This window comes from Ischnura elegans, chromosome 5 (genome assembly GCF_921293095.1).
Source record: "Ischnura elegans chromosome 5, ioIscEleg1.1, whole genome shotgun sequence".
Taxonomy (NCBI): Eukaryota; Metazoa; Arthropoda; class Insecta; order Odonata; family Coenagrionidae; genus Ischnura; species Ischnura elegans.
In genome coordinates this window covers 52,651,842-52,676,420 of record NC_060250.1, presented here as the reverse complement: position 1 = coordinate 52,676,420, position 24,579 = coordinate 52,651,842, and the positions used below count along the sequence as shown (strand labels likewise).

At 39.4% G+C, this 24,579-nt stretch overlaps 1 protein-coding gene across 1 annotated transcript in view; it reads left to right on the top strand.

Moving 5' to 3' along the window:
• Positions 1-15,538: 15,538 nt before the first annotated feature.
• Positions 15,539-24,579, top strand: part of LOC124159822 (gustatory receptor 23a-like) — a 333,156-nt gene continuing 324,115 nt past the window's right edge. The window contains exon 1 of the mRNA XM_046535730.1: positions 15,539-15,607. The gene's annotated coding sequence lies outside the window, so the exon portion shown is untranslated. The remainder of the gene's footprint in view (positions 15,608-24,579) is intronic.

Genomic DNA, 24,579 nt, shown 5'->3' with positions numbered 1-24,579 from the left:
GATTTAACATCCCTCAATGATCTGTGACATATTTTAATGAATAAAGTCAACTTTTTCCGGAGAGATCTTCATCTACATACTACCCCCCAAGCCGCCGAAAAGGCGTGTGGTAGGGGGTGTTAGGACACCAGCCGTTTACACATGAGAAGGAAATGCGAAATTACGATTAGCATTTATAAGTGTCCTTTGTGGTTCGGAGGAAAAAAGAATTTCCATATCTATCCGTTCGGCCAAATATTTCTCTTAATGTATCGCTTCCTTCGAGCCTTAAAATATAGTGGTGCTCTAATATTATGTTATCCATGTCGCTCTTAAAGATTTCTATTCTCAGTGGTTCAAGTAATCTAAGCCTAGCGCGCAGCATCCGAGTCTACAGCGGCTCCCAGCCTAATTTGCTTCACACCTGGGTAACACCATCTGCACGCCCGTAGTCATGCCGTTAATATAAACGAGAACATAAGAGGACCTATAAAACAACATAAAAAGTAAGATAGGAAGGAGCAATTTACATGCGTTGTATGAGGCATTTGAAATATCAGAATTTTTCAGATTTAAGCATTTCACATGATATTGGGCCTATAGGCCAAACCAGCGCAGTGCTTGGAACCGCACTAGCCCAGAGTCCTCTGTATTGTTGATAATACACTACATAGTCCTTATACACTAATACGCTACATAGACCCTATGAGGGAGTAGTGTAGAGGACTGCCATCCAGAGTACTCTGCACGAGCCTTACATGGTACGCCAACTGCGGTAAGAAAGGAAAGGAGCCTTTTTACTCCTATGATGAAACCAAATGTTTGAATTGCAATAATAATCAAGGGATGTAGAGATACTATTGCCTCTGCAATCACATCAACTCTGCGTACAGGAGACATAGATTTACTGATATGAAAAAAGCTGTGTTTGGCTAAGACTGCTTTCACATGTATTCGTATAAGCTACAAAGAGTATTACATATATTAGTAAACAGTGGCGCCTACTCCATGGTGCCTGAGGGGGCCCGAACCCCCTCAAAAATTCGTTACGGGTGTGAGGAAAAAATGTGCCAGGCTTGTCGATTTTCCCCGGAGTGTCCAGATATCGAAATTCGAGTTATCAGGGTTCTAATGTCGATCATATGACTCTTTTAAAAATGCTCAAAAAACTTAAAACTCACTACTTATAAAATTTCCCCGGGCAAGATCCCCGGTTTAGCCCCCCAAAATATTTTTGTAAGTAGGCGTCCCTGTTAGTAAAACAAAACATAGTAAGTACTAGCGATGCGAGTGAGCAAAACAACTTAATTTTGTCTCACACTTTCCAATGGCAGTTTTATCTATTTTTATTTTCTTTGCGGATTTCGACTTTGGCGTGTAAATATAGTTTTTGACGAGGTTAAGCAAATTAACATTTTTTTATCTTTAATTTTAAGTCTATTGAAAAAGCATTATAAAGTACCTTCTCTATTTGTCTGTGAAAGGCAAAAGTGTATATTTTTTAGGAATTGAATGCGAAGTGTTCATGCACTCTCGACAATATGATGCTTAAATTATATGTCGATATATGATTAATAAAACCCTCACATTTTCACCTATAGGTATTTTTATATTTTCTGAAATGAGAAAAATGTTCCATTTTATTAAGTTTTCCTTAAATGTCCCCAACTCAGATACCCGTAGATCCTGAGAAATTTTTTATTTTCCTCTTTTAAACTTGTTTAAAGATAAGATAACCAGATTTATATTTTTTTAAAAGTCCTCTCATCCCTTACTTAGCCATTTTCAATCACTGCAAATGTTTCAGAAATAGATATTCTGGATATCCTTTTAGTTCCCCGAAAATAAAAGAGTCTTGATGTTACTGTCGATGTTTTGGGGTAGAAAGCCGAAAATTCACCGTAGATAACAAGTTAAAATTTATTTATCCTCCAGGCTGTTGATGACCGTGATTATAACCGGACATTGAAGTTAATCTCTAAGTTCTGAGCTATAAACGCTAGAAGAGGAATGGTTTTATTTCCGCAGCTTTTAGTGACCTCGAGACCATGAATTTCAATCTCGTATAAAAAAGTATATGTAATAGTATACGAGCATTATTTAGTACGAGAAATACCGGCAAATCATAGCTGTCCTCGCGAGAAGCAATTGGCTTTCATTGTGCGAGTAAAATTAAAAGCTTTATGATGAAGTATGCATGCAGACAAAAAATTGCGTAATTAAGTCTGCTAAGGGAAAATTAGGCAAAAGGAAGAGTAAAATGAGATAGTGCCTTGTTGGTGGTCTTTCAAAGATGAGTAGAGTAGGCACAGAAAGTAATCAGGGTGATAGGTAGCGGGAAGAAAGATTGATGCGATGGTATGGAGTAATCAATGCGATACTTACAGAGGATTCAGAGCCAAAGAATGGAGAGAATCGCACCTAGTTTATGTCAGTTCAAAGAATTATGATTAAGTATTATTTCATATCTTATTATTATGTATTCTGGTTAAAAATTATTTTAATGCTTATTATTAAATTTTATGATTCTACATCTACATAATACCCTGAAATCCACCTCCAGAGTTTTTGGCAGTGGGTTATCAATCAACTGCAAGCAATTGGACTCCCACATGCACACCACATGGTCCAAAAAAGTGACGCATACTAACAAATTATACTACCACATTCATGCAAAGGCAAAAGTTGCCAACTACTCATTAAGGTTATCTAGTAATAAAGCTAGAACACACAAAACATGCTGTCAGAAAAAATAAGAATATTCCGAAACATGCATTAAGATATACATAAGGTAGTAGGATACACTACAAGTCATCTAATCTATTTTTGAGTCATTAACGCATAGGCAATAATAATGAATAGTATTTATTGATTGTGGAAAAAAGACATTCTAAATCTGTCTGTTACGATTAAGTCAAGTTAAAAAATGTACGTGGATTCTATGCTATTGAGTTCGCAGTCCCATTAGTCAATTATTTCATGCGCTTTTCATCTATTCGCAAAATATGTAGGTATATGAATTTGGAATAGATAAATTAGCTCTGAAAAACGCATTACGGCAAATGAGATTCAATTATACTCTATTTTAATTCAGTGAGTGGAGTAGTTTGGTGTTAATAGGGTTATATTTTTTATTGCCCAAATCGATATCTATTTACGCGATTAAATGAAAAGTGAAAAATTTCAAGCGCGCGAAAACGCGACGGCTAAGTATAAATGCTGGGAAAAACCCGTGTGACGTCTGGCTGCTGCTGTGCGAGGCCACCTGGGTGCGAGGCTATGAACGCCGCTACGATGCAGGCTGCTAGCAGGTAGCAAAGTACCCAGCTAGTAGGTAGCACTTGGCTTATTAATGGAAATAAGGATTATTAATGCCCTATCAAACGAAGGAAACTTTCCGACTATAGACTATAGGCAATTTTAATAAGTGATTATTAAGAGATGTTTCCCTGAGATCTGTGCCTCATGCATGTATTGGTAATCTCAGACGATGTAAAACTCCTATCTACTCGTATAGAATCTAGGTCCCTGTGACGTCACGTGGAGTGGCATCGCATGGGCGCCAATCTGGCCTTTTTCTAATTAGGTTAAAATTGACCATTAAAATTCGTCTAAACTAGGATTTCTAGAACCAAATAATTTGTATATTATGAATACACTAATGGTGGGTAACGAATCGCAATCAATGCCTCTCGTTTTCTTTGATGAAGGATACCACCCTATTCTTGAGAATAATAATAGATGTCTTCCATTAAACGTGATTTTTTTTTCGCAAACGCCTCAGAGTCATCAAGATAATATTTCGTCAAGTATTTAATTTAAATTTTCGCTATTTCTTTATGTACGGTCGTTAATCTGCGACTGGAATTTCTTCAGTGGACGCTTCACAGATGCTCTTGTACATCGAGGGTATTCCGCGGCAAAAAATCACTCAGGCCTGCATGCGGGAAGGGGGAAGGTTACGGAATCCAATTGATGCGGCGATAATCCGTCTTCATTCAGCTCACCATCGTGAGGGAGATTGGATATTTCCAAGGGCCTACAGGGCAACCGAGACGGCGTGATTGAGGAAGGCCACGTCCTCGCGGCGAAAAGGCATGAAAAACTTGGAGATGCATAGCGAATACGCTCATGTAGGTAGGCAAAGAGCCTCTCCCACTCTTTGCACTTAATGGCTCGGAATGCGAAAGCGAAAATGATCAGATCCAATGTCGAAGCGAGGGAGTAGGTCCGGGGTGTCCGGACCCACCTAAAATTTAGAAACACAATGAATTTGCTTCATAAATTTAAGAAAAATTGCTGAAAAGTTATGAACTTACAAAATATTTCCTTGAAAAATGAAGTTTTTTTTTATTATGAAAAGTGTGAAAAATTAGTTTAAAAACTTCCTCTACTTGTTACCCTGTTTTTAAAAATTTTTTCGTTTGGTTTTGGACCCCCCCCCTCCCCCCGAACAAATGTCCTGGCTACCCCACTGATCAGATCCCCTTGAGAAAAAAAATTAGATCAGTCGAGTCGCCGCTGAACTGAATTGAGCTGGGATTAACGCCCAGAAAATAATTTTATATGGGCACAATTTCATTCATGCTTATTTTGTGTTGCAATCAAAACATTTATATACAGGTGTGTTCGTTCGTTACGACCTGTGTTAAAGCATATTTTTGTGTTGTTGGAGTGGAATATTTTATTGTTTTTGTCCAAACATTTATTTCTTGTTAAGCCTTACAAAAATTTCTTACTCTCATGGTTCTAGATTGTGGTCTCATTTTTTATTCCTGTTGTAAGCATAAACAGGGGGAATTTAGTGGGAATTTTGGAAAAGAGGAATAGTATCGGGGTATGGATGTGATATTCAATTCAATCAGCTTGTTTACTCCCTTGTTGAATTCTTAACTTTTATTTAATTTCCTGAAAATTTTCCCATTTTTATATTTACTAGAGCTTTTATTGCCTGACTGAGGTTTGCGGTAAAAATTGTGCTACGAATGAGTTAGTAGTTTTTTCATTCCCTTACTTGCGTTAGACCATCGGATCTGTGCTTCAAAAGATGGTGATGACCGTTGATCATCAACCTTTAATTTAGATACCCTTATTAATTAATTTATTTCTTTAAGGAGTTTCTCACATACAGCATTTCTGACAATTGACGCAGTTACACACATGAAATTTTAACATAAAAAATCTGAACAAAGAGTACAGGCATTAGATAGTGAAATACAAAATGGAAGACACGAGGAAAGGGAGGTAGAGAGGGAGGTTTATTTATTTGCAGGGGAATGGGACGTGGCGAGTTTGAAAAATGAGTTTAAGGGCAGAAAAAACGGATCAATATTGTTTGGTAATGAATTTAGCAGGGAGAAAAGGCGGTTTTGGAGTGAGTGCTTAACGAGGGATAGTCTAGGGATAGGCGTATGGATTAAGGAATGTGTACGAGTGGATCGGCAAGGCACTCTGAAATTAATGGAAGAAAGCAAATCAGGACAATCAATGTGTGAATTAAGAATGCTGTAAATAAGTTCTAAATCTGTTTTAATCCTTTGTTAGCAGAGATCAGTGACTTATAGAGAAGATAGGAGCGAACTGGTGGACATGTCACGTAAGTGGGGAACTCTGTGTCTCACGATTCTGGAGAAGAAGCTTGTTATACTGTCAGGAGGAATGATGGATGGAATATCAGTCAGTTTATCTTTGTTTTCATGGTGCCTCACAACGGCTTTCTTGCTGTCATTACTGCCAGGAAATTCAGCACAGTGAATTGCACCTTAGATTATTTGACGTGGAAGCCTAGAGATGTATTATTTTTATGTATTTATAGATGTAGATGTATTTATTATGATGTATTATTTAAAAAAAGGGACCATGTAATTTGAGAAAAGTGACCGTAAGGACCAAATCCGATTAAGGAATCGTTGCGGCGACTGCAAACGGTTCATGTATTCACAACCAGCGACGAGAATGTGCACATAGTTGTCGTTTTAAATTTCATAAATCTAGGTTGACATTCTGAATTTCTACACTCGCACGATTATATGCTTTGGGATCGCGGAAACGTGATGCACACGCTTTTATTACCCAAGTACTCCTTATGCGACCTAGACACTAAGTACTTAAAGTCGAGGCAAATGTTCTGATCAAATAAGATTTAATGCTTTCCCGACGAATATTGTAATTGAGTGGGTTGGAAGCCAAGGGGTGCAAGTAATTTCTCTTTTCTATACGGAGTAAGGTACAGAAATTAGGTATAGAAAACAAACGAGGTCAATTATCTACTTAGTGCTGCATTTGATTTTCAACTCGATGCCAGCAGGGAACAAAGACTCACTCGTTTCCCTTGGCAACCAGGTTTTTGTGTATTTATTCTAACAATTACCCTTATCTAACTCTGTTGAGAAAAAAAATCACTTGTTTCCCCTTTCCTCCCATCCCTTAAATTATAATTTATTACTTACTTTAATAAACTAAATTTATTGTAACAATGAGACTCAGTAATCACATACAAATAAAACAACATTAAGCCCCGAGTCCAAGCTTGAAACGTTAGTCGTTGCGGATAGATTAACCCGTTGCATAGGCGCATCTAGGGGGGAGGGGGCACGGAGGCACGTGCCCCCCCAGACCCTTAAAAAAATATGCAAGATTTTTTATAGGGTCCCATTATCATTGCGTTCGTTTTGTATTACTAGGTGTCCTAATGCCACCACTCCCATAAAAAAATCCTGGATACGACCTTGCTTGTGCCCCCCCCACTAAAATTAAATCCTGGATCCGCCCCTGACTCTGTCGGAATTCCGAGAAGAGTTTACCCACAAATGTTCTGGTCGTTTTACTTCCGATGGTTGGTATCATGTCACGAATCAAAGGTGGAGCAACTCTTGGGCTATAGTTAGTGTGTTATAGTTCAATCTCATTTCTCTTGGATAACGCAGTCTCCAGCCCACCTTCCGATGGCCCGACTTTTAGGAGTAGGGGGCGCGGATGTTTGTCGGCATTGTCGGCGGGCGTGTGCCGGGCAATAGGGGCGGGTGATGACGGGCGGACCTGCGCCGGTCCTGGGCGGAGAACCTGCAGACCGCGCCGTATGTGGGCACGGGTTTTCAGTCGGCGGAGGGCGGATCCGATTTCCACGCCTTCTGCCGTGGAAGTCGGGAACTCCTCCACGCTTCTTGCCTCGGGCCTGGGCGAGCTGCGCGTATAAAATATATTATAGAGCGCCCTTCCGACTTCTTCACCGCCTTGCCGGCTTGAAAAGACTTCTTGAAAAAATCGTGCGAGAAAAATCGTCCCCGCAAAAATTCATCAATGTTTTTTTTCCCTTTTCCATTCTTAACGTGCCACACCCCTTGAGTCGTGAAATGCCATCCACAGTGAGGGAAGGCGTGGATACTTGTGGTCATTCCCACGTTCCAATTTATTTTTCTTCACCTGGAAGATTGACTGCTGTTGGGTTCAGAGGGTCACGGGTTTGTTTGAAATACGATAATCATTTACGTCTTTGTAAATCATGACTTTTGCGGGAAATGCGTAATCTAGGTAGGGCAGTTTATCTGGTGGTAAGGCTGAAATCTCTTCAAGGAATGAATGGTTAATTCAGAGAAAGAAAAAAAATACTCGTTATATTGTAGTTCTACTCGTATTAGTAATAATTCAGATGCGTATGGTATTTATTTTTTACTACTCTTTTACGAAACCTTCACTCTTCACTATCACTTGAATCTAATTGAATTATGAAGGTCACTTAAGCACACTGTTCTTCTTTAAGGCAACCTAGTTTTCTTATTCTGTTGTTGTTATTAATTCAGTATTTTGTATGCTTCGTGCGTTGGTTCCCGCTGCGATGTTGAAGTTGTTTGCAAATGAAGAACCCGGAATTTAGCAATAATCGTGTTTATTTAGTATAGTCTTGCAGGAAGCAATAAATTTACTTTACTTTAGATTTGACTTTTGAAAATTTTGAATGAAATATCCTTTGTATATTCCACTTAAAATACTTTCAAACTACAGAAAGTTACTTCGTCATTTTCACATGATTCTCAAGCGTTATAATTATGTACCATAGAAGTATTGAATGATTCCTAAATATCTCACCTAAAACTAGTTCGCAGTTTAATTTTGCAGAAAGGTTCTATTTCCCTCGAATGACTTTATTTGAAATGCAGTAGCATTTAAGGTATCCTTGCGTTATTGTTAGGAATAGTATATCAATTATGGTAGTAATATATATTATATGGTAGTCAAAATGAAAAATTATCATTTATGTTCGCCATTTTTGAGTGCTTCCTTGTTTGTCAGCTCTGTATACTGATTAAATTCGTATTTTTCACCATGAAATCTACCGTCTCCCAAATTCTTCTTCCTTTACCAGAGAAGAATTAAGGTGGCCACGGCATTTCTGGAAAAATCGAAAGTACCTATTGTCACTTTAAGATGGAACTCGAATGGAAGTTTTCATGTCACTAGCTGAAAAAATATCTTGTGGTAATTGATGAATATCTAAAAGCTTCGTTTCTACGCATATCAGACCGTAGACGTGTAGTTTTGCATACCACCAAGGCGCCACGGAAAGTAATGAATCATCCACCCCCAAAAACTATGACATGTCCTTATCTGAATTATAAAATCACGCTTAATAATCTCAATTTTTTATCATATCTCTAAATCTCATACTTAATATAATGCGAAGGACATTTTAACTGTTTTTTTATGATATTATCGCTATGCCTACAAGAGAGAGGTTTATTATTGAAACTAGAAAGTTAGTGTTCTGCAGTGCAAATATCAAGTACGCTGCGGGCTTGACCCCATAAATTTTATCTTTTCAAGCCTTTCATATCTCCATGTATACGTAAGATTCGAGTAATAGAACCCCTTTTTCTCTTCTCATCTTCCTCAATTTACTTGCCCCTATCAGAATGTCACCGATAGGATGATATTGGATATATTTTTCTCTTGAAGCGCAAAATCGCATTGCTAAAATTTCTATTGGTTAGTATTGACAGTCACGAGGCATAAAATTTGTTCCTATATGCATTCAAATTATGTTAGATTACTATATGTTTCAGTGATGAAGAAACCATATTTATTTTAAACAGAGTTGTGTCACTTTACGTAGCAATAACTTCTTTTGGATTCCTAAAATCAGAATCAGACTAACCAGATGTACAGCTACATCTACATAATACCCTCTAGGGTGTCTGGCAGGAGGTTATCAATCACCAGCACACAATAAGATCCCTACATGCACACCATTCTGTCATAAAAATACTACGCTACCAATACTACTAAATAATATTATAAAAAAATACCTGTACATTCATGCAATGGCAAAACTTCCTAACGGCTAGCAATTTCCTTAGCAAATACATGCAAGGATATCACATTATTATTATAGTATTCTACCGATTAAGGTAGGTTTCCATGGAGTACTAAAGAAGTAATATGGGAGCCTCCCTTTCCTTCGAGCACTGCCTTATTTAATTTATTGTAAGGCCTACTCCTTTTCAACCTATTTAAAAATCCTATTCTCTTCCTTCCCTTCCCATGCTTCCCTAACATTTTACCCTCTAACACCGTTTTCAACATCCCCTCCCCGCTAAGTACTCGCCCCATCCAAACCTTCTGTCTCCCCGTATCTCATGTAAAAGTTGCCTCTCCTCATCCACCATGTCCAGCACTTCATCATTTCTCCTCCTCTGGGAAAAATAAAAACATGCCAAAAATGAGTCATGCAATCAGTTTGATTCATAATTTACGCTGATATATAGTGGTACTGCGTTCATGCTCTTGATAGGGCCTGCCCATTCAAGACTGCTACTCCTGGGGGTCTCTCGTGGTGGGAGGTAGGCATGGTGTGCCGCTAATTAAATTCCACGGGAAATCCGTAACGGTAGAAGAATGGAAATGGGCGGACAAGGGGGTAGACCATCCGGTCACGAGCATACGCCAAATGGAGATGAGAGCGGTACCTACACTCCCGACAACAACTGTGCGTGTATGATTGCTTAGTTAGTATGTAATTACGGCGGGAGAGAGGGCGGTGGTAGCAATGCAGGAGGGGCGGTTCTGAGGGGTTTTTCGCATGAGGAAGAAGGTCTGGACTCGCGTCAATAATGTGAGTGTAACCCTTTCGCAGCAAAGGATGGAGACCACCTATTCCTTGCTCCCTCCCTGGAGGTGAGGAGGGGCCGTTGATAGCAGAGGGGTGGGGCCCCGTCGTGAGTGCTGCTATCTAGTTTGGTCGTGCGTGAACGGGCGTTTTTCCGTTTGAGCTGGGTGGGTTCTTTCTGTCGGATTTCGCTGGCATAGTGAAGAAAGAATGTCGGTCGAAATCGGTTTTTTTATCGAAAAGAAAAGGTCGAATTTCCAATTAATAAATCGAAATTTGAACCGAACGATCGATTAATCGAAAAAAATCGACTGTTCTTTTTTAAATACAGTTTGCACAAAAATATGTTTATTATACATTCGAAAACAATCAAATTACACATTTGGGATGTGAAAAAATCCCCAAAGAATCTACTTACAATTCGTACGTGAATTATTAGCAGTGCAAATTTACGAATGCAAGTAAATTTAAGTTATGGTATCACCGCCTGGAACAATTCGGGTTCACCAAATTATTTTGCCAAGATAAAATGATTAGTGGCAAAGCCAGGATTTTGAAATGGAGGGAGGGGTTTACCGTAGATTTCGGGGCCCTTCCGGGATGCATGGAAAACACCCCAGATCAAAAGGGGGCCCATGAGATCCTTTCCCGAAAATGTTGGAATTTTTGATGTTGAAAACGTCATTTTTGGGACTCAAAAACTGTAACTTTGTACGAGTATTTATGAAAATAAAGTATACAAATTGGATGTAGTAAGAGCTTTAAAGGCTCGAGGGGGGGTGGGCTTGTAACCCGGAAACCCCTCCCCCGTGGCTACGCCTCTGATACTGATTACGATGCATCTTGATGATCGAGGGCGTACTTTCCGAATTTGCCGACCGTAGAGAGGAGTCTTACACATGGGACGGATTGAGGTTATCATAGGCCGGCAGTGACGCTGTTGAGATCAAACGAAATGGTCCAGATCGAAGTGGAAAAGACGAGTTTTGATCGAAACTCGCAGATCAAGGCTCCATCTCGATTTCCTCGATCTTTGGCATTTAAAGTTAGATTTTAATCGAAATCGATTTTTCCGCATCTACGCTTGTACGCCATTCGCTAGTTTCATCTCGATATCTTCCCGCGGGTGTCTTCCATACACGGAAGCGAAGCATCTTTCTGCTCGAAAGGTGAGGGCTGGGAAGATATCTTTGCTGGAGATGAATTATCGTCTGTAAACGTTTTAGACCTATATTTATTCGAAGTTTCACTTCTTTGTCCTTCTACATATATATTTTACGTATCTACGACGATATGTTAGTGACTATAATGGAGTTGCTTGAAGAAATACTGTATAATAAAGATATATACTGTTTGATAAACGGACACCAACCCAAGTGTCAAAAGGTAACCCCTATTTTCGAAGTTCGGCAACGCAAGTCTCCCCTGTCTTAATGGACTTCCTTCTTAAATTCGCAGTAACGTCTACTCCCTTTCATTCTATCTATAAATCCCTTTTATCTTCCGTACGCTCCCTCGTTTACCCAAAATTCTAGCCTCGAACACTTTTTTCAGCATCCGTTTAGTACTCGCTCCATCCAGACCGTCTCTCTCCTCCGTAGCTAATCTAAACGCTGCCACTCCTCACCCACCATGCCTAGCACTTCGTCATTCCTCCTCGTATCCATCCACTCCATTTTCTGCATTATTCTACAGACTCACATCTCGAACGCCTCCAGTCTTATCCCGTCATCCTTTCATATTGTCCATGTTTCCGCGCCGTAAAGCGCTGCACTTTAGATCAGAATCTTCATAAGCCTTTTCTTTAAACTCTTACATGGCGATCCTCTCAAAAGCCTTCCTCTTGTTTATGGATGCCTTCTTATCTAAAGTAATTCTCTTCCTGATGCCCTTGCTGTTTTATCTGTTTTCATCTAACGTGCTGCCCAAAAAAGTAAATGGTAGCTGCTCTACCTGCTCAAGTAGTGGCTGTATTCAGATACACCAGAAAGCACGTCGGAAAACATCGACCTTCCCCGTTCCTTCATAGGGTAGCCGAACAGGATTCGCTCATTAATAAATCGTCCTTTAATCCTAATATTTTCATACTTCAGCTCTCCATTTCTCCCTTTGCCTAGGTTTTCTGATGTTCTTCTTCCCCGTTTACGTCTCATTCTTCCCAAAGTACTTATCCATTGGTCAACCTTGGGAGACATTATCTTCAATTTTAACCTCCATTACATTCCTCACGTAATTGCTATGTCTTATGAAATAGCCTCTCCAGAGGGATTTTCTCTGGCGTATGGTACTCAGCAGTTACCTTTCTTCTCCAATTTTTCGATACGTCTCCTTTCTCACCCTATCCGTCCATTTGATCTTCAGAGCCCGGAATGGATATCCCTGAGGAGGAACGACTCTCTGTGAACATGAGAGATGCACAGTCTTCAGATCTTGGCCGCAGCATCCACGCCCCCTGCCCTCAACCTCCAGACCCATCACGTCCTCATAACGACTCGCAATCTGATTCGTATCGCCCGCGCCTCCTAATTGGCGCCTTCGGGCGGTCGCCATGACGCCTCCAGCGAGAGCGGCTCTTCACTGTTTTCGAACCTCGCCGCCGCGCCGCTGCGCTGTAGGTAACGACGCGTCACGATCGATGATTGATCGCTGCCTCTTCCTCGGCCGTCAGACCACGCGGACATGTTAATTAAACGCGGGTCTCTCGTTAACGTGAGCGCATTAAGAGAGCGAGCGGGAAAAAACGCGAGTGGAGACGGTGAAGGAGGAGTGGGCTGGGCTTGAGGAGGAATTCTATGCGCCAATCACGGCCAGACAATGACAAACCGTCCGGCGGCGCGCTCATTCAAAATGAAAGGTCGGCTGGATGTGGAAAAAATGTTAATAGCCGGTGTTCGATGCAAGTGATGGGCGTAGTATTCGCACTCACGGTTAGTCGGGTGGAACGCTTTGCGCTTCAAGATGGAGCGTTACTTAAAAAAGAGGCCCTTAAAAAGAGTAAAAAGCATCCAGTTTTAGCGCCTTTGTTAGACGCATCATATTCTAATACTATAAGAGTCTCAGCTTCCGGGCGTTCCTCCGCGTTGAGTTGTCCATAGGTGACGGCAGTTTCATCAGCCATCCTGCTGGCGTCTTCAGGTTTTCGGACCTGAAGACGGCAGCAGGGTGGCTGGTGAAACTGTCGTCACCTATGGACAACTCAACGCGGAGGAACGCCCGGAAGCCGAGACTCTTATCTAATACCATATCTCTGTGTTGCTTTTATCTCTGAATCGCGATTTATTCTATGTTACTATTTTTATTTGCATTGAAAATGAAAATATCCTGGTGAATGCCGCATTCAGCGTTATCAAATAGCGCTGGGTTTTCTCTCATTTTGCCGTCGTGGTTAGGCATCTGAATCATGTTTCTATGCGTGTGCGAAGGCAAATTAGTTTGACTGAATATATTTGACAACAATTATAAATTTGAACATTTTACCTATAAAACTGTGGAGATATTAATCCAACCTCTTATATTGAAATACTGTTTTAATTGTAATATATAAAATAATATTTACTTCAATACAATCCGGGCAGCTCAAATGACGAAACTTTTGAATGGATTCCTAGGGTTATTTAATGTGCATAAAATCCAACTGAAGCCTTGTCTAATGGTGAAATGATTATGTATTTTCTGTTTTTCTTCCTTGAACTATTAGAGTGCATATTTTCATCACGATTTGATTAAAAATGTGTATTTACACTCTAACAACTCTCGGTGACGACGTGAGAAAACAATGGGAGTCAAACAATAATGGACATCAATTCTTGTGGACGACGTGAAAAGAAACAAAAAATGGGAGTTATTAAAAAAAATAGTCGTGTTCAGTCGTATGTGTCGTCGCTTCCAATTTTTCGTCCTGAATAAATATCCATTGTGTTTGAAATAGTGTGTATTTGGTTTTTATAATATAGAAAAACGTTTCACTATGGCGCCCAACGTGGGCCCTTTTTTTATGTACACGCCGTCAACAAATATTGTTATCCATTATTATTTCACTACCATTGTTTTCTTCCGTCGTCAAGGAGGGTTGTTACTGTGTACAGGACAAACAGACGGACAGAACTTGTATATTTGACCTAACAATAGATTTTTAAAGTTTCATCACTTGGACTTTCAAGTATTTTTTCCTGTGGTGCTTAGGTCAGAATCGTTGAAATTGTGTACTAAATTAATTACGCCCACTATTTCTGTAATAATCGTCAAAAGGTAATAATTCTGAGAAGAAATTAGGGATTTCCGTCAATTTTAAGCAAATTCAGTGAGTGAGCGAATGCAACTTCTTTAGGAGTTACAGACACTAAAGTGGTGCTTATTTAAAATGTGACATTAGTGTGTACTCTTCCCGGCTGCGTACGGAACTGCAATCCCACTCATAGCCTCATAGTATGTGACATGCTTCTACGAACACTCTTTCATAAAAGCTGAATTGTTGCAAAATTACTACAGGACTTCGCACATATCGATGGCTAACTTCTAACAACACGTATCTCAAAAAAGCAGCTTTTCAGGAGAGCAAAGAAGCTATTTATTTTTTAAATTGTATATAATTTTAATACATTAATAATTAAAACCCAAAAATACATAAAACTGAGAAAGAAGCATACATTTGCAAACAAAGAATATTTTTTGCTTGAATTTTATTAACAGTACATATTAGCAGTATTGACTCAGACCGGCCAAATTTTGTGATACGTGTTATTAGAACTTAATTCACTAATTCTTGATTTACTTTGTGGTATTCCATTATAAGTTTTCGTGGATATCAGACAATTACTTATACAACTTATTTTTTATATCAGAGCTTCACACGAGTTTCAATGAATTATCATCATCTTCTTTTTGATGATAATTCATTGAAACCCGGGTCGCGCTCTGATATAAAAAATAAGTGGTATAAGTAACTGTGTGATATCCAGGAAAACTTGCTAGAACTTAGCCATTGGTATGCCCCTGAACCTGATGAGATCTGACTTGAAGGTGTTACTTGGGCACTAACAAACGGGCGGATGCCAAACGGAATCATCCCTTCTTTCGTAAGAGGCGCCGGCAATTCCTTTCCCCACACCCCTCCAACCCTTCCGTCATCGAAGACAAAGATGATCCTGAATCCTCTCCATCATTCCTCCTCCCATTGTTGTTCTCCTTTTATGAAGTGCGCCGGAGATGTGATACCGGCGGCTTGGATCGGCAGCGGAACCCGGGTCATTTATTCTCGAAAGGGTGTTATTATTCGTTTGACGGATGTTGCGTGTAATTTCCCGTGTCTTGATCAGATCTCATTTTGGTGGATTACATTTTTCACCTTGCCATTAATTCCCGCTAATGCAATCTCACCTATGATTACTCCAACCCGATTCAGTGCAGTCTATTTTCTGAGGTATTTTGTTTTTTTTCTACCAGCCTGCATTCCATGGAGGCCTCGCACTACAAGGATAGTGGGTGATCACGAAGTGTACGTGTACCTTCCTGTCGGAAATTGAATCGGTAAGTGAAGCGACAGAGAAGTCAACGTGATATAGCTCAGAAACGTTAAAATTGTGTGCTAAATTGATTACGCCCACTTGTTCTGTAATAACCGTCAAAAGGTAGTAATTCTTAGAAGAAATTTGGAAACTCTTGTCATTATTAAACAAATCAAGCGAGTGAGCGACTGTAACTTCTATACGAGTCACGGTATCTAAAGGTGAAATTAGTCTGTACTGTACTAAGCTGAACATGAAACTGCAATTCCATTCATACCTTGATAGTACGTAGAATGCATCTGCAAGCACACTTCCTTAAAAGCTGTATTGTTGCAGAAGTACTATAGCACCACGGAACTATGTATGTTGCTGAGCTTATCCATGATAAACTTTCAAACACCAATATTAAATTCCACACTTTAATATACAACTCCACTACCAACCATGGTATCGACACTGTTTTTAGGTAAGAGAATGGCAGTGTAAGAGAGTCGAAACCATGGTTAGTAGTGGAGTTGAATATAAAAGTGTGGAAATTACTATTTGTATTTTACATTATGGATATATCGCTTTTCCACCATGTTGAGCATGAAACGATTTCATGTGTTGTTCAGATAAGCTATCATCAGTCATGAACTGTTCCATGGTAGTACAACGTTTATGGAATCATGAAAGTGAATAATTACGGAATAGTCTATGCCAATCATAAAAGGACACAAGTCATGAGTCGAATAAAAAGCTATATTATTTTATATTTTTACATAACAAAGAGTAAATTCCCAAATTATCAAATTGGGCACTTACTCTTTGTTATTAAATTATCAAATTGGAGTAATACATGTCCCAGAAAAATGATTAATTGTAAAAATAGTAATAACTTTTGGAGCGCCTATTTCATATTTTTATTACTCCCCCTAGCCAGAAAAATCTCATCCTATACTAATGGTGGATGCACTATTTTAATTGTAAGGTGCTAGATTTAATTTGGATACACTTGTGGTTATTCTATTAAAGTTTGCCGGAAATGAGAGATATTTTGAGCACCTTAAAATTGCCAAATTCACAAATCGAAGCAATAAGTTCAAGAAAAAGTATCGATTACTACAATATTCTATGGATTTGATTTGATTATTTCATCAACGCTGCAACTTTCACGAGAGTTGTAGGTGAGATTATATGCTTTAACTGGCTTTAGAAAGAGACAACAGTGTAAGTATTTGGCACAGTTTTCAGCCTATAGATATTTTATCTCTCGCATATTCGTCAAATTCAGTTTATAGAGTCGAGGAAAATAATTATAATCTAAAATTAATAAAATTATCTGGTAAAGGTTGTAGACTGCAGCAAGCCTCACCTTCGACATTTATGGTGACTGTTATGATTGAATAGTCAGGCAGGAGTACGTAATAAGAATTTGATTTGCATTATTTCACTTGTCCAAGGAAATAATGACTCCCTATTCTGTATAAATTATTCATCTGATCTTTCCCATGACCTGAATCGAAAATAACTTGGCAATGTTACCTAGCCGGCATTAAAATCACTGAAGACCATTGAAATGCGAAGTTACTTTATGGTGACGGTTTTATGAATTCGATCTTATTTAAGAGCGAATATTGTTTTTATATTCGAGCGCACACTTAGATTCCAACACGGAATCTATTTGGCGTCGACAACATGCTCTAATATGTTCACGTCCACGACAGCACGGAATAACCGTATGCCTCTTAAATATACCACAATTCATTGTTTTGAATACTTTACGACGGAGCTTGTGTCGTCGTAAGGGATATCGGGAGAGGGAAAGTGGGAGGAATAAAATCTAACCTGGTTTAACTGGTGAAGAGTGAAATCAATTTACTCTTTCCTTGCCTCATCGCTCATTCTTCTTGGGTTCATGCAGGCAAATATCGATGAGGTCAATTACTATTGTGGCATTTATCTTGACGCCATCACCATCAGCACATAAGAAGGGTTTTATTTATACTCCAGCCGTATACAAGTAGAAAATTCCCTCATCCTGGTTTGAGAACCGATCTCAGAAAAAGATCAATGAATATTTTAGTAAAAAAGTAATCCATTTGAATTTTTTTATTGATTTGCTTACTAATGTTACCCTAACCAATAAATCTTTTTACAATTTATTGTATTTTAAGTTTACTTTCGACGAATTTCTTTATTGAAGCTTTCGCGGCTCATGATGATTAAAAATAAGTCACATACGGGTGTATGCCGCGTGTCGTGATGGAGATAGCCCCGACGTTTCGCGACCGACTGCTGGTCACTTTTTCAAGGGAATAAACTTGAAAAAGTGACCAGCAGTCGGTCGCGAAACGTCGGGGCTATCACCATCACGACACGCGGCATACACCCGTATGTGACTTATTTTTAATTTACTTTCAACGGTTTCAAGCATATTTTCTGGATATCTGGCGAATTCGCCGCTATGATAGAATCACAATAGAAACAAAAAACGAAGAAAATCCAACTCTGATTTTAGTAAGATATTTATTTATTTCCATCGCCCCGAAAACAGCTCACTAGGCCTTTTACATCGGAGGGTATAACATGAAACAACAACTATCACACACAACCATGCCCTGAATAGGGGCAACCTACCCAGGCGGGACTCGAACCCACGACCTTCGGTTTGGCAGGCGAGGACTTTACCCCGCCGCCACCGAGGCCGGCAAGATATGTCTGAGAGCTTTTCTTACAGCACTACTAACGTTTAGATCACTATGATACTTGTGTGGTGTCGTTTAGTGTGATTTGAAGCTATAAAAATTAGGCACAGAATTAAATCCAGAGTTAAAGAGCAGTGTATGAAGTGCAGAATATATTTTGAAAAAGAAAATCGGAAAACTGCGAAAATAATGCTACAAAAAATATAAGGATCGAGTGCGAGACATTATATTGTAACTCTATATTTCCGTCTGTTGCTTGATATTAATTTTATTTCTTACGGCTTATGTCTTATGGGTTATACCTAACTACTTATCTGCTACCTATGTATTTCCATTGTAGATCAGCCCTCTAGGCCATCCATTTTACGTCTCATCTAACTGAAGTGGTTGGCGACAAATTGAAATACTTTAATATGCAGTTCTTTATTTTTAAATTTTTATCAAAATCGATTGTAAAAAATATAGAAATTCTTTTAATATATGTGCTAGAAACTCGGTGTTAGAAATCGCCTATCAAACGAACCAGTCCGCAGGTCCGTTGAGCGGTGAAAGTCTTCAGCTTGCGGCGCTCGGAATATGACGAGATGTTAGCTGGGAGTCAACGGCGCCCTGGGGCCCTCAATCCTTGGTCCACCGTCCATCGCTCCATGGGAAAATTTCCGTTCATTGAGGTCGAAAATCACTATGTTCAGTCGCTCGCGCCGATCCATACCAACGGGTGCGGGGAATTCACGTAGATCTACGGACCCGTTCACCAAAAAAAAAAAACACCCCCTTTGTTTTGCCCGGCAATCCAATTGATGGTCAGATAAATCTCTCCTTATCTTGCTGCGCCCAAGAGAAAAATAAGTAAGAAAAAAAAACAAGGCGAAGACTGCGATGTTCTGGTATTATCCAAGCTATAACGCAGCAGAATACTGGTAACACCCATCAGAAGTGGACGGAGGAGCAAGTCTCCATGGATGCCATGGAAACTTTTCGGCGCTGCCACCGAGATGCACGAAAGATCTCGGTTGAGATAACTTCCGAAATATCCTGCCCTCCGGCGAGAGGAAAGGGCCCAAGTATGGTGTAATCTATTCTCGGATTGCACGTCTCCGCACATAACGACGTCTAGCGGACTGCACTTTTCTCTCCTGCAGGCGGGCAACGTGCACCTGCGTGCGAATGCATAAAGCATGCATTAGACCGTGAAGATCGGATATGACTCGAGGCATTATCCGAGAAATAGGTATTCTGACCTTTAACACATTACTTTGTTCAGTACGTGCCGCAGCGTTGGCTAATGGAACGGGGAAAAAAACGCACCTAAGCTCTCTTTTAGAACATATTTCACGTCCGATGTGACAGACCTTAATGTTTGACTCCATTTCTTGCCCCTTGCTGTGAGTTCGAAATTCGATTCGAAGTAATTAAATGGGTAACTGTACAACTCAACTCTCTCGACATTTTGTACGACTTCTCAAGCATGACTGAGGGTATTTACGGTCACCTCCGCGTAAATATCAACTCTTCAGTATGCTTTTGAGTGAAACTTTGGAAATTTAATATTTTCCTAACCAACATTGAGCCAGTATTACCCCGTGTGTTGGCAAAATCAAAATTTTTTTGCCTGATTTCCATAATAACGGGGCATATCAAAACATTTATTCGACTAATTTATTCATTTATTTTTGCATAAATTTATACGTAGGTTATATCCTGTTGGTATCACAAGAAAATAATGTATGAATTTATTGCCCACCTACGTACGAGCTTTGTTATACGAGGAAAATCGTATTAAAGTCATTTACGGTGTAGTGGTAGCAGTGATAATTCGACGAAACAATTGAAGTTGAGTTTTCGATATTTTTTAAAATATACATACATCGATATTTACTCTCAACACAAGTATTTAGGGCACGTTTCAAATTTCTACGCTTACAATACGCTGTAATCATGTTAAATCATCCTATTTGAAAATAAACATGTGTTTAAAAATGAATCACCATGCTTTTCCCTGGAGATTAGTTAATTACTAATTTATTTCGATGCAACAGTGAAGTTAATCCGAAAAAAATACCCTTTTCACAATAATTTTTTTGCGGATAATTTCTACTTTCCTATAATTTATCGCAGCAAGGTAAGTAGCTTGAGAAGTGGGGAACGGATCGAAACAGGGGAAAATGTGGCATATTTTTTTAACTCCATCAGAGTCTAGATTAAAATAAATTGGAGTACGAAATCAATATGCTCTGGAATATCTCACGAGCCACCGGAAATATGATAGAACTTACACTCTATATTCCTGAACCCCTAGGCGATGAAATGACGAGTGTAGCTCGTCACGAAATTCCAACCCACTCTTTAATTCTTCCCACGACAGAAAGTAGTAATCAGAATTCTTGCCGCTATGAATAGTCTGAATGACTAAGTAAAGTTTTTGAGGCGTGGGAACAGTGGATTTTTCCTGAAAATTACATGTTTTGGTAGAATTAATTTCGAAAGATTGGAAAAGATTGTGAAAAATATTAAATTTACTCTTTTCTAATTATAATATTTGTAAATCTGATGCAAGCAATAGCTACTTGTGTTTTGGATGCATGACAAAAAGCACAAGATTTTCAACAAAAATCGTTCCACAGACAAAGATAAGCTTAATCTTAGCTCACCCTTAGGATATCCTGCATACTCATCCACATTTTTTATCACTGCACGTTTTATGGGAGGAAATATATCTTCACCCGTTTCTTTGATTTCTCCTATATGGCTTGGTCAAGTTTTTTTAACCAGGGTTGGCAATTGAAACTAAGCGAAAGTCAAAACCAGTGAAATTTCAGTAGTTTCGTTCCCGGGAGCGAAATGTAGAAACGAAACGAAATGGGTTTAAACCCGGGGAGCTACACTCAGGGTCGAAACGAAATCGGAGTCAAAACTACTTCGGGTCGAAACCTAACTAAAACCCCGGGACCAAACGAAACATAGACAATATTTCGCACCGCACAGATTATTTTCGACCCACTCACCGAGTACGAAGTATGGTTGAAGGAAGTCGAGGTTCGGCCTACCGCCTTTAGAAGCATTGGGCACTCATATTTTTACCACAAACAGGAGGACGGTGAACACAAACTGGCCTTTCGATTTTTAAGCTCAAGGTTTTAACCTCTCTACACAAATGTCAAACATAATTGGTCGAAACTATTCCCTCTTATGCCCCTCCTATCTTCCTCGTCGGCCTCCGTGGCGCCGGGGTAAAGTCCCCGACTGCCAACATAGAGGTCGCGGGTTCAAATCCCGCCTGGGTAGATTAATCACCCGGGAGCGAAATGTAGAAACGAAACGGATTTAAACCCAGGTAGCTTAACTCAGGGTCGAAACGAAATCTGAGTTAAAACTACTTCGGGTCGAAACTAAACTATCACCCTGGGACCAAACGAAACGTAGATGATATTTCGCACCGCACAGTCCAGGGCATGGATGTTTGTGACTGTCAATCAAAGTAATTGTAAGAGAAGATAATGTTGTCCTAAATTCACTTGATAAATAAAGACGAAATTATTATTAAACTTCTGGGATCAAAACTAAACTATGAGCAGCGGAATTTCTATTAACTTAGTTTCGTTCCAGGGGAGTAAAGTTTCGTCCCGGGTCGAAACTAAAGTACTTGGTGATTTTAATTTCGTGTGGAAGCGAAACTAAACCTAGGCCTCGTATTTTCGTTTCCCTCCTGTTAGAAACGAAACTTTTTTTTCGCTGAAATGACGAGTCCACCTCATAATGAACTTCCGAAGCCAAATCGTGCAATCGTCAGATTTTCGTAAGTTTAACACTATTTATGGGACCAATACAAATACAGGGTGTTTCAAAAAGGACTTTACAACTTTGAAAATTCATATAAATTTTATTAAACAAGGTACAGAGCTGGTTTTGGTGTTATTTTAAAGGAAAAAAAACTTCAAGTTTTTTTTACCTTACACTAAAGATGTTCTATGTGGCTTCCGTTGGTTATTCTGCAGACATCCCATCGGTAGTCGATATCTTCCCAGACTCTCACTAGCATTTCAGGTGTAACTTGCTCATCAGCAGCGTAAATTCTTGCTCTAAGTTCAGCTAGAGTGGCCGGCTAAGGAGGTACGTACACCATATCTTTTATGAAACCCCAGAAGAAAAAATCGAGTGGTGTCAGGTCTGGGGAACGGGGGGGGGCATGCAATTGGCGCATCACGGCCAATCCATTGACCTGGGAAGCGGTCATTTAGAAAATCCCGGACGTCAGTCAGATGGTGTGGTGGTGCGCCATCTTGCATAAAGAAAACATTTCGTTCTCGGTCATCCTCATCAATCTGTGGTATTAAAAATTGTTGCCATAATTCTGTTGTAAAGTCCTTTTTGAAACACCCTGTATTTTGATCGTTTTACAAATTTAAAACATCGATAATGTACATAAAGAATTCATATTTTTTTAAATATGATGCATAGGAAGGAATAAAATGTTTTTATACGAGTAGCGATAGTCTCGATGTTTAATAATCACATTTTATTTCTATGTTGATTAAAAACTACAAAATATCATTTCATTACCTACTATTCCATTTATAAAGAACCGCAGAAAAAATAAATAGGAGATAGGAGCACGATATTCAGAAAATATCGTAAATTGAAGTGGAAGGGGTAAATGCTTGTTTATGAATTGTCGTGGTATTTCTAACATTAAGTTTTAGCTTCGTAGTCGAATTGCCTCCTTAAAAAGGGATTAGCACCATAGCTTCTGCGTCATAATGTATAGCGTGCATGTTGCGTAACACATGATAGTGGAAATAAGCTCTAACCCTTATAGATGGTGTCGTGCATGGTGGGTTTTTGTCATGGTTGCATGTTGGTAACGGTTCCCCCCCTGCCAAACACCTCTGTCGGTGGCTTGTAGAGTAATTTGTAGACGTAGATATAGGGATGAACTTTCTTGCTCGTATGACGGCATTGAAGTAATGTGTTCTAATTAGCATCATGGTCAGTGTCCAAGTGTCCTGCATGTGGATGCAATTCTGCAATTTTCTGTTGTGCATAGTTGATGTTGGTGATGGTTGCATGTTGGTGAAGGTTCACTCCCTGCCAAACACTTCTGTAGGTCTTGAATGATGTTGGGCACGATATGGTGGAAGTTCTTAATATTATTAAAATAAGACATTGCAATATTTCCACTGAGTTTTATTACTACACAACGCGTTTCGTCGTCACAAACGACATTATCAAGTGCGACAAGTCTTACAGAGTTCCTCCTTATATGTATCTTGGAGCTTGAAGGGAGGGGGTAATGTACCCTTCAAGCACTGAGATACATATAAGGAGGAACTCTATAAAGGGAGGGGGTAAGGTACCCTTCAAGCACCGAGATACATATAAGGAGGAACTCTTTAAGATTTGCCACACTTGATAATGTCGTTTGTGACGACGAAACGTGTTGTGTAGTAATAAAACTCAGTGGAAATATTGCAATGTCTTAATTTAATAATACCTCTGTAGGTGACTTTCAGGGTAATATGTAGATATAGTAATTGGGGTGAATGCTCCTGCTCGTATGACGGCATTGTATATAATGAAGATCTTCTTAGTAACATGGTTAAGTGTCCGAGTGTTCTTCAAAAGCTCACGTCAAAGCGCCAGCCAATCCTGGTAACCCACGAGCGTACATATTGCGAGGAGAAAAGCGCACAGATAAGTTTTCACGTGCCAAGAAATCCACCTTAATGATTTCCTCGTTCTATTCTGTTCGGGTGGAGATCATCGGCGGGTCATAATTGATCGCGGCTTAGTTATAGCTCTTAATTACCCGCACGCTTTCCGATTTATCATCAAGGCTGCGAGGGCATTCGTAAATGACCTACCGTAATGAATGGTTGCGATTATCCGCGAACGAAATGAAGCAATTGCGCGCGGAATGAAGTCATAAAGTGTCTCAGGAGAGGGAAATTCGAGCAAAAAGAAGAAGCTGTGACGCAAGAGGTTTCCTAGGGCGGAATATGGTGTTCGGAAAACAAACGCTCGTGAAGCGATTTGTGCTGCGGATTATGGAAAAATGTAACGCTAAGGCTATTTTACACCGTCCAGGTTTCTCTTCAACCGAATTAATTTAAAAGTTTATATTTTATAAATGAAATTTAAAATCGTTATAATTAATTCAGCTTGAGAATCTTGATGGAGGAAAGATGAAAGAGTAGGTGGATACCGGTAAACGTGATCCTGGGTTTTTCTTTATAAATCCTCCATTCTGCAATCATAAATCGGCTGAATTTCGTTATAATTAATTCAGCTTGAGAATCTTGATGGAAGA